Raw genomic sequence first — 15,194 nt, forward strand, 5'->3', positions numbered from 1 at the left:
TTTTTTTTAATTGTTAAAAAAAAATCTCTTTAGATATAAAATTTCTCTTTTTCATCAAGCTGCAAAAGGGTCTTGTCATTTCTTGATGTTTCAGGAGTCATAGAATAACGTATGATAAAATCAAAACTCCTGCATGGATGTCATTATAAGTGAGTTAGAGACCTGTGGGAATAAAAACGGTATTATTGTGATATTATTCTACAGAGAGGAGAGATGGATTAATATGGGAAATGTGTGGGTGATAGTCTGATGCAATTTTCAAGATACCTTGTGCATAAAGATTTACAGATTTACATATATTAATAACATAAATATTACATATTGATATACAGTTATTCATTATTAATAATGCAATTCTCTAAGATGGAGGGAAATCATACTTATATCAGTGTTTACACCGCTATTTCATTGTAAAATCTGAACATTTTCATTCTATGCATGTTTGTGGATTACTAAGAAACCCAGCAATATTACAGTGCAGAAAAAAAATCACTTGAAAATTTATTTATTTTTTTCAAAGACACTGATAAATTCGAATATTACTGCACCCAGTGTCATTCACTGATTTGAGATATTTTTGGAAGCTCTAGTAATGAACATACTTACAAGAGAAGTATGCATTGAATGAAAGCTTCTGAGAGACCTTTCATTTATCTTTATTTGTGCCTTTTTAATAATACAGGCTTTTACAGGCCTCTACACTAAGAGAAATGTAGCATTTTCTTTCTTACAAATTCTTCAAGTTCATTATTACTATCCTTTTGATATGTCAAGACTGTGTATTGGTTATTCATCATTTGACCAAGATTTTATTTTATTTTATTTTATTACAGAAAATGTTTTCTAGAAGTAGATCTTTAAAAAGACACAGGTACTAACTGTGAAGCTTCATTACTTGGCTTTACATTGTGAAATAACCTTTCAAGATAGGATGTGGAAGAAATACAGACAGGGTTTATTTTACTTGAAATTTCTAATTTGGATATCTGTACCAATCTAGATGGAGAAATATCAAACTCAAGTAGTCTGAATTATCAGTGAGCTTTTTTGCTTGTTTGTTTGTTTTCCAATAAGGCTTTGCATCAGATGCCAGCAAAATAAACAGATTCCAGGTGAGCATGATGAGAACACAATCTGACAAACAGCCATGCTTTGGCTGCCCACTCTGATAGCAACAGCTGCTTGGAAAACGTATCTGCTTTGCAATTGAAAGATGTATGTGGGGGACAGTAATTACCTGTAGGTGGCATTTGGTTTCTACCATATGTTACCACGGTTCTCCACAGCAGCAACAGGAAACACACCTCTTGTCTTTTCTCTAAGGCCCTTCACGCCCTCCCCTCTTCTTTCTCTCAACCCTTCTTCTATGATTTTCAGTCTTTCCCTGTTCCTGAGGTTCTGGTTTAATTCATGTAAATTTTATCAATGAACTAAACCATAACTGGTCTTGATCTGCATGCAAACATATGAGACATTGACTTATACATGGCTGTAACAGAGGTCTCAAAATTTGCATTTGCATCTGGACATAAACACAGGGAAACATTCTTTTATAAATGGAAATGTGAAAGCTGAGTGTATATTTCATGAGAAAACAGTAGAAAGGCTCTAATTTGGCTGATATGATTAGCAGTGTCCATGGATAAAGCTATTGGAGATGGCTGGAATGGGCTGTATCCAGAACAGATTAGCTCAGCCTCCCCTCACAAAGGCCCCTGAAGCCAACAGCAGAGTGCATATGACAGTGACAGCAGTGGCTCATTTTCTAGGTCACCACTGCACATATTTGACCACACTGGCCATATTATTTATCACTGGGGAACTCCAATCACAGCTTAAGACCACTCCTCTCACCTTCCAAGCCTGACAGTGAGAAAAATTTCTCCAACTTCATATTCTTTCCCATTTTCCTGAAAAATAATTTTTGACTATAATGCTTTGGCTAAAAGCATTGTTTTTGGTTTTGCTTTTGTTTTTTAAATGCAAGCTTATCAGTAAAGATGAGAGCAAAAAAAAAAAAAAAAAGTAAAATCGCAGTACAGTGGTAAACGTGATGAATTATTATTAAAGGTAGAAAAAAGAAATACATTAGAGAATAGAAAAGATTTTTATTACAGTATGTTAGGTGTTTTTCCTCACCTCCTTGAAAAATGTGGCATATATTCAGCCCACCTTCACTTGCTGTTCTCTAGTCTAAAATCATGCACCAGAAACACTTTGGAAAGGAAACCTGAGTGCTGGAGTACAGTTCTAGCAGAGAACAAGATCAATGCTAATTTATCAACAGGGTTCCAAGGCTGTGCAAAGACAGGACTCATTATATAGGAATGTGAATTTGCTGCTATGCTACCTGCTGACTGATATTCACTAATACTGAACTTCTCTTGCCCTCAGCTCATACAGATTTGACCTCCCTCACTTTTCCCACAATCTTGTGCAAAATCTCTCTTTTCTGCTGATTTTGGCATCTGAAACAGCAAATCTCTAACTCTATTTAATTTCATTTTAAAGCTTAGCTGAAATCCTACATTTTTCACAGGTTTACGCCTCCAAATTTCTCTCCCCTGATGCAACTGTTTGATTTGTAGTTCTACAGCATGCAAAGCATAATTGCATACTTCATAGTGAAGAAATTAGGAAAAAAAATAGTTTTATATTTTATTTTTAGAGGAGTTCTCCATATTTTCCTAGTACATTCTTTTAAAAGGCATCAAACTTGCCTTATACTTTTGGCTTCTTATGAGTATATGTTACTAAAATCTTAACTATATTTCTTGCACAAAATTTGTCATAGTACCTTAACTGAGGTAATGGATAATTATAACTATTCACATTAAAAGATAAAATTAAAAATAAGATTGATTTGCATAATTTTGTTTCTAATCACAGTTTTCTTCATTTATGTTGATCTAAATCTCAGCTACGGATGTGAAAAAGTATAGCAGCTAACTAACATAAGGATGTATTCTTCATCTGAATTCTTTGCCTTAAGCTGGAGATTAAAAAAGATAATATAATCTTATCCTCATATTTTCTCATGTCCTTGACATCTGTGGCAGCACTGAAGAGAATGGGAGATTACTGCTGCTGTACAGTATTTACAATACCAATTTGATGTAATAAGGTAATTTTGCTGTTATTGCATTTGGACTTCTCTGTGCCTGCCTTCTTTAAGAAGTTACTTTTTGGTTTGTTTGTTTATTTTTTTTTCCTCAGGAAGTGCTTCTTCAGACAAATTTTATTAGTGACAGCAAGCATTTCTTTAAATTATTTGGTTAAAATATATGCAATATTTTTTAACAAGTAAATATTTTGCCAAAGAAGACAACATTCATTGGGTTCTTGAAATGCACAGACATTTATATGTAGATTCCCAAGGTCCATATATGTGATTGAGTGCAAAATATAATAAATTTTTAATGGCAGCTTTTAATTGAATAATGGTGCATGAAGCTCAGTGGGAAGCATTAAAAAAAAAAAAAAAAAAAAAAAAGAATCAGCAAGAGTGTAGTGACTGCAGAACATCCATGCATTGCAAATTGGGAAGATGTAAGAAAAAATCTAAGTCTTGTCAATCACATAGCATGAGGTAATGAGATTATGCAAAAATATGGTTAATAACACTTCAGTGGAAATGCGCCAAAACACAGTGGGAAATGAGCCCTAAACTATGATATATTATTTAGAAAAGTTATTTTATTCTCAATAATAAAAAGAAGAAATAGTAAAATAATAATTCACTTACAGAACAAAATCTGAATATGCAGACTATGTAGCTTGCATTTCCAGGATGCAATCAACACTGCATATCTCAGTTAATTTGTTTGACTGAGATAGTTATTTTATTTTCCTATGATTAATAGCTGAAAATGGGAGAAACTAGATGCTCAATTTTTGTTTGTTTGTTTGTTTGTTTTCCAGAGACTGTATCAGTGTAAGGTCTATCAAGCAAAGTATTTTCTGTCCTTTGCTTCACCTTTGGTTTTTATTCTACATTTTAACTTCGATTCAGCTTCAGATTCTCAGTCTGCAAATTGTTCACAACTCCTAATTTCCTCCTAGGCTAATTTCTGGGAAACCTGGAAGTGGAAATGGATATAGATATTTCAAGCACATGTAACCTACAACTCCTATGGATATAGTCTTGGTCTATTTCCTCTCTTATTTTTCTTTTAATTTTCTCCCTGAAACCTCTGAATGATACTCCATAGGTCTAATTTTGGTTATTCAGACGCTATAGTTCTGAATGCTTTCCAAATAGTAGCAAATGAAGCAATGACTTCCTGTGCAGACTATGCAGTCAAGTTATTATTATATAGTGGCATCACTAGCTTCAACAAAAAACTATCATTGCAGCATTCTGCCTTGCTGAGCTCTTTCTAAATAGAGATTATTCATGCATAAATTATTCCAGCAGTTTGTAGTACATGTATCTACTCTGAATTTAAATCTTATTTGTTTCTGGGTTTTTAGTATGTTTGTTTTACATAAAGTTATTTAAACTGAAATTAGTTTAAAGGCTAGTCATCATCAACAAAATGGCCCATCAAGGATAAGAGGAATAATAAGGCCACAGAACTTAAGTAATCTCATTATTGAGGAAGACCATGGAAATAAGTCCTCCTAGCACTTGACTTTGAAATCATTTTCCAGAATTTTGGAAAAGTGAAAAGGGACACTAAAAGACAGGCTGTATCGTGGAAGTCTCTGACTTGTTAGTCAGAGACAAGATATGCAGAAAAAGATGAATTAACAAACTAGTACATATGTCATGGTTTTATGATTTTCGGTTATTGGTATACCATATCATAACACCATGTAGTTCACTGGGAGATAAAATGTTAATGCTCCAGTTCTGGAGCTAAACTCCCCAGGGGGCTTTGTGGTCAGAGAAGAGATATAACTCCTGTCAAGGTCAGCTGATTGCTCTTCTCCTCCTTTTCCTTGTCCTCCTCCTTTCTTCACTGCTGCCTGTCCTGACTGCACACTTCAGTATTACTGTAAGGCCTACAGCTTTCAGATACTCTCTTATTACATTTGATTTATTGACTTCAGTTCTAATGATAATGTATTATAGTGGGTTATCTTGCATTCCAATACTATATTTAGTAAAATTACTTTGTTTCTCCTCAGATCCTTGTCGCTGTTTTTAAATTATTTTGGGGTCCCCTGTTTCCTTTTTCTGGAGGCATGGATTTTATGAAATTCCTCCACCCAACTAGTCATGGAACCAGGTTGAACCAGCCCGTAAATCACTGGCATATATATTAAAGAAAAATTTTAAGTAGAACATATTGTCTTTGATGATATGAGAAAGAACCTCAGCAAGCACCATTGAAGCATAAATGATTAAACAAGAGTAGTTTGGAGACATTCTCAATGGGAGTATGGCATAATTTTTAAACAGTTAAGCTGTCAGGAAAAAGCACAGAAAGAAAAAGGATTTATCTCCAAATGTTTCTTTTTTGTAAATAAATATCAAATTGCTCATAATTATAGAAAGACAAGAGTATAAGACAGTCTGAAAATGATAAGTAATTTAATCCAGCATAAATTGTTCAATGTGAGGAAAAAATGAGGGAAGAAAAGGTAGGGTCATCCAAGGTAGCATTTTACCAATATGATTTAGTAAATGATGAGTTAAAGTAAGGAAATCATGATACTAGCTCTTCTCAGTGATCCTCAGTGGGAATGGGAAAACTGTGAAACACGGGCAATTTGATCTGAACACAAGGAAACACTGATTTACTGGGAAAGTGGCTGAGAAGTGAGATTTTGTGGAGTCTCTATCCTTGAAAATATTCAAAACCTGACAGGACACAAAAATGAGCTCTAGGTGACTGTGCTTTGAGCAAGGTACCAGATGAGCATATTTTCCAATCTCAGTGATTAATGATTCTGTGTGATTGTGGGAACTATGACACAGATTTGCAAGTATATTTAAAATGAGGACTGATTCTCATCATGTATCCAAGTGTATCCAATAATTAGCAAACTCTTGAGATTAATTCTTTATCCTGGTTGTTTCAAGAATGTAATAAATGAAAACTTCCATGGGAGGTCCATATTCTATTGAAATTTCACAAGTGAATATTGGGAGATCTGTGACACCAGTTCCCCTCTGAGTATAACCTTAAGAGCTGATTCTTATTCTGCAATGAGTTCTCAGTAACCTTTACAAATGACTCAGAATATGTAGCACTTTTCCTCATTTCTGATTGTTTGATTGTTTATTTTTTTAAAACATTTATTTCTGATGCACTATTTCTTATTTTAAATATTTTCTCAAGAAGTAACAGCTAGCTGGTAACTGATTTTAGAGAAATAATAGAATTCTGGACAATACAGAAATAAACACAATTGTAGCACTGAAAAAATAGTATGTAGCAGATCTCTATACTGTATGTAGCTTTCTACTGAGGTTTATTATAGAAATTGGCCCAAGATGAAAAAGTTATTTGGTAATTTAATCTGAAAAATTTTGTAATTGTGAAAATAAAACTTTCAAAAATATTTCAGGTCCAGGCCCTGGACTCAGCCTTTTTTATATTATTATTTATTTGTTTAAAAAGAGTTAATTGTATTCAAGCTGAGTTCTCTGGAACCAGATGCAGGTCATAGAGTAGCTATTGCTTTTACTATATATATATATATATACACATAATATGTTATATATATATATATATATATATATATATATATATATATATATATACTTATATAAGCTTATATATATATATATATAATATATTTACTTATTTTGGTTATAAAAATGAAAAATGCAACTGAGACATGGGTTTCATTGTATATTACTGTAAATGTAAAATACAATGAAAAAAAGAAAAAGTTGTGTTCTGAATAGACAAAAGAGTGGAAAAGAAACATTGGAATGCTCATTGTATCAGTAGGAAATTGAGGTGTAATTAGTCTAAATGTATTATGTGATTCTACAGAAAGTGAGTACTGAGTATTAAAGTAAGCCAGATAACCAGCATAGGTCATTATCTTCCACACAGACACACATGTGCACGCACACACACACACAAAAGTAAAATACTATAAAATGAAATATATATATATATTTTATAACCATGAAAAATGTAGGCATCATCAGAAATACAGATACAAAATGTTTCTGTATGAAATACTGCCACCTCAGAAATATCAAGAATCTTACAAGTTACTTAGGATTTATAGGAAACTAGATCTGCCTCTAAATAGTTTACTTGACTGACTACTAAAATACTAAAATACTCAGTGATTGCTGAAATACTCTAAAATACTCAATGATTGCTGAAAAAAATATATCAGATAATTTAATCATCTGTACTCTCACACAGATGACCAAGGCTTTCTACACTTATTTTTGTTTTTTGCTTGTTTGTTTATTTTGTGTTACACTAAGATTACCTCTCTGTACAAACCATCAATTTTACATGTATTATTGCCTAATGTTTTCCAAGCATGGATTTTTCATTTCAAGGTATCACGACAAATTAAGCATTTCAATTCTTCCTTATTTTATAAACACAACTACATATTGCTCTGTGATAATGATGAAAAAAACATGAGCTTGAAACGTTGTGTTTCTAAACCTTTTGTCTCATTAAAGGACTCTCTGGCTGAGCTACCGTGGTATCAGTTATTCAACTCAAAAATCTGATCATATCTTTTTGTTGGACTTTCATAATGCCTATCTTAGCAGAGAAAAAATGTCTTTTGTTTCACAACCCCACTTTATTCCTGTAATCATTTCATGGCAGTACACACATTTTGAACAATTATTGTCAAAGATGAAGTACCTGAAAATTGCATCAAAAATCCTTAATGAACACCTTGAGACCTCACTAAGAATTGCAACCACTGGTATCAATCCAATCTGATGTATTTGTTTCACAAAAATGTCAAATATCCCACTAGTTTGATGTTTTAGTTCCACTCTTTTTTTTTTTTTTTTAATGTTTTAAGAAGAAAAAAAAAAAAAAAAAAGTTTTGTCACTTATATATTAACAATATTGTTTATCTTGTGAAAGCTGCTCTGAAAGTAATATCTCCTGTTCTACCTAGTTGGTGGCATGGCAGTAGAAGCTGAACATTCCCACCAGTATTCTGTTACCTTTTATTGCCTTGTGACAGATGTCAGCAGAGGCCAGTCTGACAAAATGACATCTGACATGGAGGTATGTATGGTGCAAAGGTATTGAATTCCTCCATGTGGAAAAAATTCCACCCGTTGACATTCACCAGTGCTTGCCGAGTATTTCTGAAGACCAAACAGTGAATTTCAGCATGGTGAGGCAGTGAGTGGTGTGTTTCAGCTGTGGTGATATTGGGACAAATTAATTGGTGTAGATTTCTGCAAGAATGGTATGAATACTCTTGTTGATCACTGATGAAAATGCATAGCTAATGGTGGTGACTATGTTGAAAACAAGTGTTTTGTAGCAGAGATTTTCTCTATGAAATAGTATTATTGTGCTCTTTGTATCTGTTGTAGTTTCCAAGGAAATAAAAAGGAAACATTACTTTTGGAGTGACCTAAGTATATGTGGCCCAAGAAAATTTCTATTCACTAAATGAGTCCCTGGCAAGCCAAAAGGTTGGCCAGCCAGACACATGGATCAACACTGGCAGAGAGCAATCTGCCATCATCTGTATAAAGAAAGACAATTTACACGAACCACAAAATAGATCCATAATTTTCCTCCTGGTGGGCTACTCAAGACTTGAGCTTGCTGGTACTCTAGACCCCTGTATATACAGAAATACACCAGTTACAACCAGTAATACACCAGTTACAACCAGTTACTCCAGTAACTGGTTCAGTACAGCCTAGTCTTTGGTATATTCATATCCTTCAGATCCCAGTTTCTGCAGTGCTATTCTAGAGTTTGAAGTCCATGATAGCCCTACTTCATTTACAGCATCATAGACTTCTCATCTACTTTCTGGCTTGCCAGATGGAGTTCTCACACATACACACACACGCACACACACACACACAGGGAAAACCACTTAGGAATAGAGATTAATGAGAAGTATGGCTTGCAGTGATCAAGTGTTGGGATCGGTCAGGCAATAGTACCAACAAAAAAGCCAGCTCTCACTCAAATAGTCCTTTTTATTCCCACATTCTCACTATTTTCCACTGCTTGTTTTTTCCTCATTCACCTATATACTTCCTTTGGTTGTCCCTGTCTCCTCCTTGATGAACAACCTACCACTCCTAATTACTTTCTACCTGTTGATGCTAATGTTGCTTGCACTGCACACATTTGCTATTTCTGATAGGGTTGCCTAGCTTCTGTGGGACCTAAATGCTATCTTCCAGTGGCCTGTGATATTTGGCCAGCTCTTCCTTTACTATATCTGAAACTGTCCTTTCCTCGCCATCATGGTACTATCTTTCCTAAAGTTTACTTACACAGTCTCTTTTCCCTTTTCTTTTATATGTGTATAACTCCAGATACAAACTGCCTTTTCCAGAATACAGTGGAATAATTGCTTTCTCTTTTAACTCAGATCTCTAAAGAGCTCTATTTCTAACACACTAAAAGAAAAAAAGAGATACTTTTCTGCTTTAAAAAAAGTTAAGAAAAGATGTCAATCAGCCATATCTACCAGTAAATCACTATCATCATAAATAATTAACTGAATCTTTATCAGGTTTTAAGACTGATATCTGTCACAGCTAGGCTTCAAGTAGCAGCTAAAATTGCACTTAATCCTCTAATTCTTTTCTTATTCTGTGCCTCATGATAGTACCTACCCCTACGTTACCTAGAACCACAGTACCGTAGAATTTTTCCCCTATGAAAAACAGCTAATGAAAATGCAGCCAAGTATCTCAGTTGTTTATTGAATATATATGGCATACAATCGAGTTTCCATTTTGTGAGTTGTGTTGTAATTCCCTTATAATGCTGAAAGAAATCTGTTTCTCAATCAAAAATTGAGGATATACTAGTCCAGACTCATGGAGTATAGTGCAGTTGTCCAGATGTCACATTGCTAAGCTAAGTAAGAAGCTATTAAAGTATTATGCTAATGAGGTTAAACTCAGAAATACCTGTTAACAGTGAAGACTGATGTTTTGATCATATTTTTCTCATTTTTAAGGAAGACGTGAAAAATGAAGCTATAGGAAAAAAGAGGCTGAAGGCAAATGTGAACTATATCAGATAGCTGTGCTTGTGTTTCTTTCTGTTACTGAAAGGAATTTGTTATGTAGGTGATTTTAAAAGATTAGTGGTTTTAGGCTTAATAGTAGTAAACCAGACATGCTTTACTATTGGTGTCTGGCATGGTGAAATAAACTTATATCTTATATATAACTTATATCTTATATATACATATATAACTTAACTCCCACCCCCAACACACACACACAAATGAAAATTCATGTGCAAATTAGAATCATTTTGTGAAGTACAAATTGAGCCATAATTTTTAGTGGAAAACAGAATATGTGATGAAGATTTATTTTTTTTCCCCTGAAGTTTTTATTACATAATTTATCCAAATTTTTGTTAGTTTGTTTAATTTGGAAGCTTATCATGAGAACAGGTATTATTCCTCCCCAGACATTATCACCTTTTAAGGATTTTTTTTTTAGTGTTTGTGTAAAGATTATGGTCATTTCTGCCTTCGTTCCATTTCTGATACTTTCTTGAATGGACAGTCACATCCAACAATGACAAATCACAAAAAAATATTTTTTCATAAAGTCATAAATTCCCCTTCATGAACTGCAAATGACTCTAACTGTACATGAAAATGAGGTGCTCAAATTAATTGATAGAGTAGACTTCACTGGGGTTTTTATTATGTATTGTAAAATGATTTTTTGCTTTAAGACATGCTTAAAACTTCAGCTGCTCTGTTCTAAGCATAGTTTATAAATAAAATACTACTAATTCCTTTCTTCATATAGAATTTATAATTGTAATGTGTCAAAATTCTATGTATGGCTACAGAAATAAAGAAAAAAAATCTAAAAAGAGCAGAATTGGAATAGACATGCATGTAAGTATAATTGTCTGGTTACATGAAATACTTATCATGTAAGTCTTCAAGAAACCTGTTTTTCTCTATAAGTATAAACATATTTGATAAAATAGCATTCTAAAAGTTATTTTTTTATGTTTTTTAAAGGAGGACCTGGGAAAATCTCATGACATAATTGAGTTTCTAAAAATAGGTTTAAAAAACTAGTTCATTTATTCAAATGGAACTTGAAATTTTAGAAAAGTGATTTATTCAACTGTACATAAATTACTCCATTTTATCTTAATGAGGTGACATTTTTGTTTGGATGTGTGATTGGCTGAATGACTCTATTTTTGAGTGTCTGTGTGCCTGAATACACATTTGCATAGTTATTTTAACTGGGAATGTAATGGCTCTAGAAATGACTTCGAAATAGCATAGAAGTCTATTGCTATTTTGATTCAATAAAATAATATTGCTCACGATATCGGAGAAAGATCTTAAAGGTTGCTTGAAGTCGTTTTTAAGTGTTGCACATATTACTTATTACACTTAACAAGCATAGCTAATTGGCATAACTGAGTGCATGCATAACAATATATGGCTTAAAACTACAAAAGAAAAGGAAATTATATTTATTTCCTATAAATAAAATATTATTTACTATGTATTATTTATATTACATAAATTTAAACAATGTATAATACATGAGGATAAATTTACTATATTTGGAGCAAAATTAACTGAGCTGTCTCTGAGGACCTTTATTAATATTGAAGAACCAGTATTATACTACTGTATAATTGATTTTTGAAGAGTATTTTGCATATGTTTTCCTAAATCACATCACTTAAGCTAGAAAAATTTACATATCATGGGCCAGGCAGATAACGCCATGAAAAAGGTGTGTTGTGAAGCGTGAGACAAAGTTCTTAAAATTCTGGGAAACAATGTTTTCACAAAATATGAAATTATTTTTCATATTTTTTTTTAATATATATATAATTACTCAAATCTCCTTAAGACCAAGCATTTCCCCAGCTTTATATCCTCAAATGAAAGAACTTTGAGAATCATAGAATCACAGAACTGCAAGAGTTGGAAGGGACTTTCAACCCTCATCAGTTCCAACCCCCTTACTAATGCAGGTACCCCACAATAGGTGACACAGGTAGGTGTCCAGATGGATCTTGAATATCTCCATAGAAGCAGTACCCACAACTTCTCTGGGGAACCTGTTCCATCACTCTCACCCTTATTGCAAAGAAGTTACTCTGCATGTTTGTATGGAATTTCATAAATCAAATTTTAGGCCATTATTCCTTGTCCTGTTGCTACATACCACGGAGAACAGCCTGTCCTCATCCATTTGCCTTCTACCTCACTTGTGATATTTGTAAACATTAATCACATACCCTCTCAGTCTTCTCCTGAGGCTAAACAGACCCAGATTACTCAGCCTTTTCTCATACGGGAGGTGCCTTTATTCATCTTTGTGGCCCTCCACTGGACTCCTTCTCAGAGATCACTGTCTTTTTTGAACTGTGGAGCCCAGAACTATACACAGTATTCCAAATGTGGCTTCACCTGGGTAGAGTAGAGGCCCTGCTGGCCATACTTTTTTTATCACAGGGAACCATTAGCCTTCTTGGCCACAAGGGCACACTGCTGCCTCATGGCCAGCCTGTTATCTACCAGGTCACCTACATCCTTCTCCACAGAGCTCCTGTTCAGCAAGTCATCTCCTAATGTGTACTGATTCACATGGCTATTCCTCCCCAGATGTGAGACTACATTTGCTCTTGTTGAAATCTCATCAAGTTCTTCCCTGCCCAGTTCTCCATTCCAGGAACCGCTGAATGATAAAACAGCTATGTCATTGCACAGCATGTTGCATTCTATGGACTTTGCAACTTAATTAAAATTATTACAATTCAACAGGAGGGGGAAAAAAAAAAAAAAAAAAAAGTAAACTTTTTTTGCTGTTTTGAAATTTTATTTATTTTTTCTTTCTCCTCTTCATATATTCCTGTTTTTTCTTTACTTTGCTTATTTGCTTGGAATAGTCTGATATTGAATTTCATAAACTGGAACATAACTTCAGCAGAGGAATAGCAAAATTATTTATTATAAATGGATATATGACATTGGCAGAAAGATTTGTAATCATATGTAGGAAACAAAGATTTACTTTAGGACATTTAGCCACACAATGCTCTTTTAGATCACAATACTTCAGGAATTATGAATGGAAAAAAATTAAAAATAATAATAATCAGGAGTGAGAACTTATTCTTGGATGTTACCCATCTGGCAATTAAGAATGCACTGTTAAATGAAATTCTGAATTCAGTGTCTTGACATGAGGCACATCCTCTTATGCACTTTACACACCTGTGACTGATATTTAGGATACAAAAACTACATTTATACTGGACTGACTCTGTAGAAATGTAAGTATTAAAACAAACAAACAAACAAGCAAAGCTTCAAAAATTAATCTAAAACATGGAAAAAACTACAAAAATAAGATATAATATTTCTCTCTCTCAAAAAAAAAAAAAAAAAGAAAAAGAAAAAGTATTTAATAAGTTTTTAACTTGAATAAGGGAAATAAGAACATTACTAGTTTTGTTCCCTCTTTTCTCCTGAAGACTTTATGAGAGAAGCTGTCATAAAGTATGAATATTTTCTTTGAAAATAATGATATATATTTGTATTATATTTGAGAGAGATTATGAGATTTAAGTGGTTGCATGGGTGCTTCTGTGAAACTAAGAAGTGTGCAAATAATTTCCTCAGATATACTATTTCTAATTAATGCCAGATGAATACACTTTTTTCTGGTCGTTTGGTGGTCTGGGAATAACAGACAATGAAGAAAAAGATTTCTAGAGTATCATACTAGCTTTTGTATTTTACCTCCCCCTGTTCCTTTCAAAAAATTACAGCACCTCAATTTTAGCCCTGTTATCTGCTGCAATATTTAGACATCATAATATGTGTGAGTTAAGGAATGGAATTATGGCTGTGGTTGCCAAAAAGTTTAAGTTCAGTGCATTATCTTTTAATTTAAAATATTAGGGATTTTTGGTTTGCAGTATTTTAAGCAGAAGTAGATCTTTAGCGAGTGAACTTATGAAAACCTCTGTTGTCTACTGAGGAATGACTAAAGCCCTATTATTTCTACATTTCCTCTAGTTATCTCAAATGTCATAGTGATTGATGACAAAACATCTTTTCTTCTGTACTGTTTCAGACTTTGGTGCTTGCCTTGAAGCAGATAATGTAGTCATGACAAAATGTGAACTGGCAGATAAATAATTTGGCTTGTTTCTTCAGCTGCAAGTAGAGTAGCCAGGATACACTTGTTAACCTACCTGAGATTTTTGTTTGATAAGATTCCGGTGGCTGACTCCAGGTATGTCTAACATACCATAGGAAAATCACAGGAAAAGGCTGCCTTCCTCCTGAATGCTCAATGTATTTTCTTGTTGCTAGGTTAGTATCGCAGTGAGTTTCTAACTATTTTCTGTACATTTCATGAAATAAGTAGATCAGCTCTATGCTCAACCCTGTCTTCTACTTAGTCCTTTTCATTTGGATATTCTAAACTAATCTCAGACTCAACTTTTTACCTTGAATGCTGAACTGTCAGTAAGACCAGCAGCAATTAACATCCCAGCAATTAACATTTTTTTTTATTTTTTTTTCCTGAGCTATCCACTAATCAAACTGCCCTTGTAAAAGAGACACAACTCAGTTCAGCAAAATAATAAGTGATTAAGACACAGGCACTTCCATCTGAGTGGGAGAATAAGTAAGTGTAGATAGAGTGTCAGTCTTTTCATGGAAAAGAGTAAAATCTAATGTCTTAGATTGATGGCATAAAAGACCTTGTTTAACAGTGAATCAAAGTTTTCTGTGTAAAACTGACTTTGTGTCAATCAGAACATTTCAGAGCTGGCAGTAACTAAAAGAATTAGATAAAAAATAATTAAATAAACAAATAATTAAATAATTAAATAAACAAATCTAGTGTTACAGACAGAAGTTCGATGAGCAAGATGTTTGCCTCCATATTCTTCTACTTCAATATCTACCTTATTGGTGGATGAAGGTAAGGCTGTGGATGTGGTCTACCTGGACTTCAGTAAGGCCTTTGACACTGTCCCCCATAACACTGTTATGTTAATGTATTGTTA

Source organism: Coturnix japonica, chromosome 4, assembly GCF_054131305.1.
Source record: "Coturnix japonica strain WE chromosome 4, WE-NBRP24, whole genome shotgun sequence".
NCBI classification, from domain to species: Eukaryota; Metazoa; Chordata; class Aves; order Galliformes; family Phasianidae; genus Coturnix; species Coturnix japonica.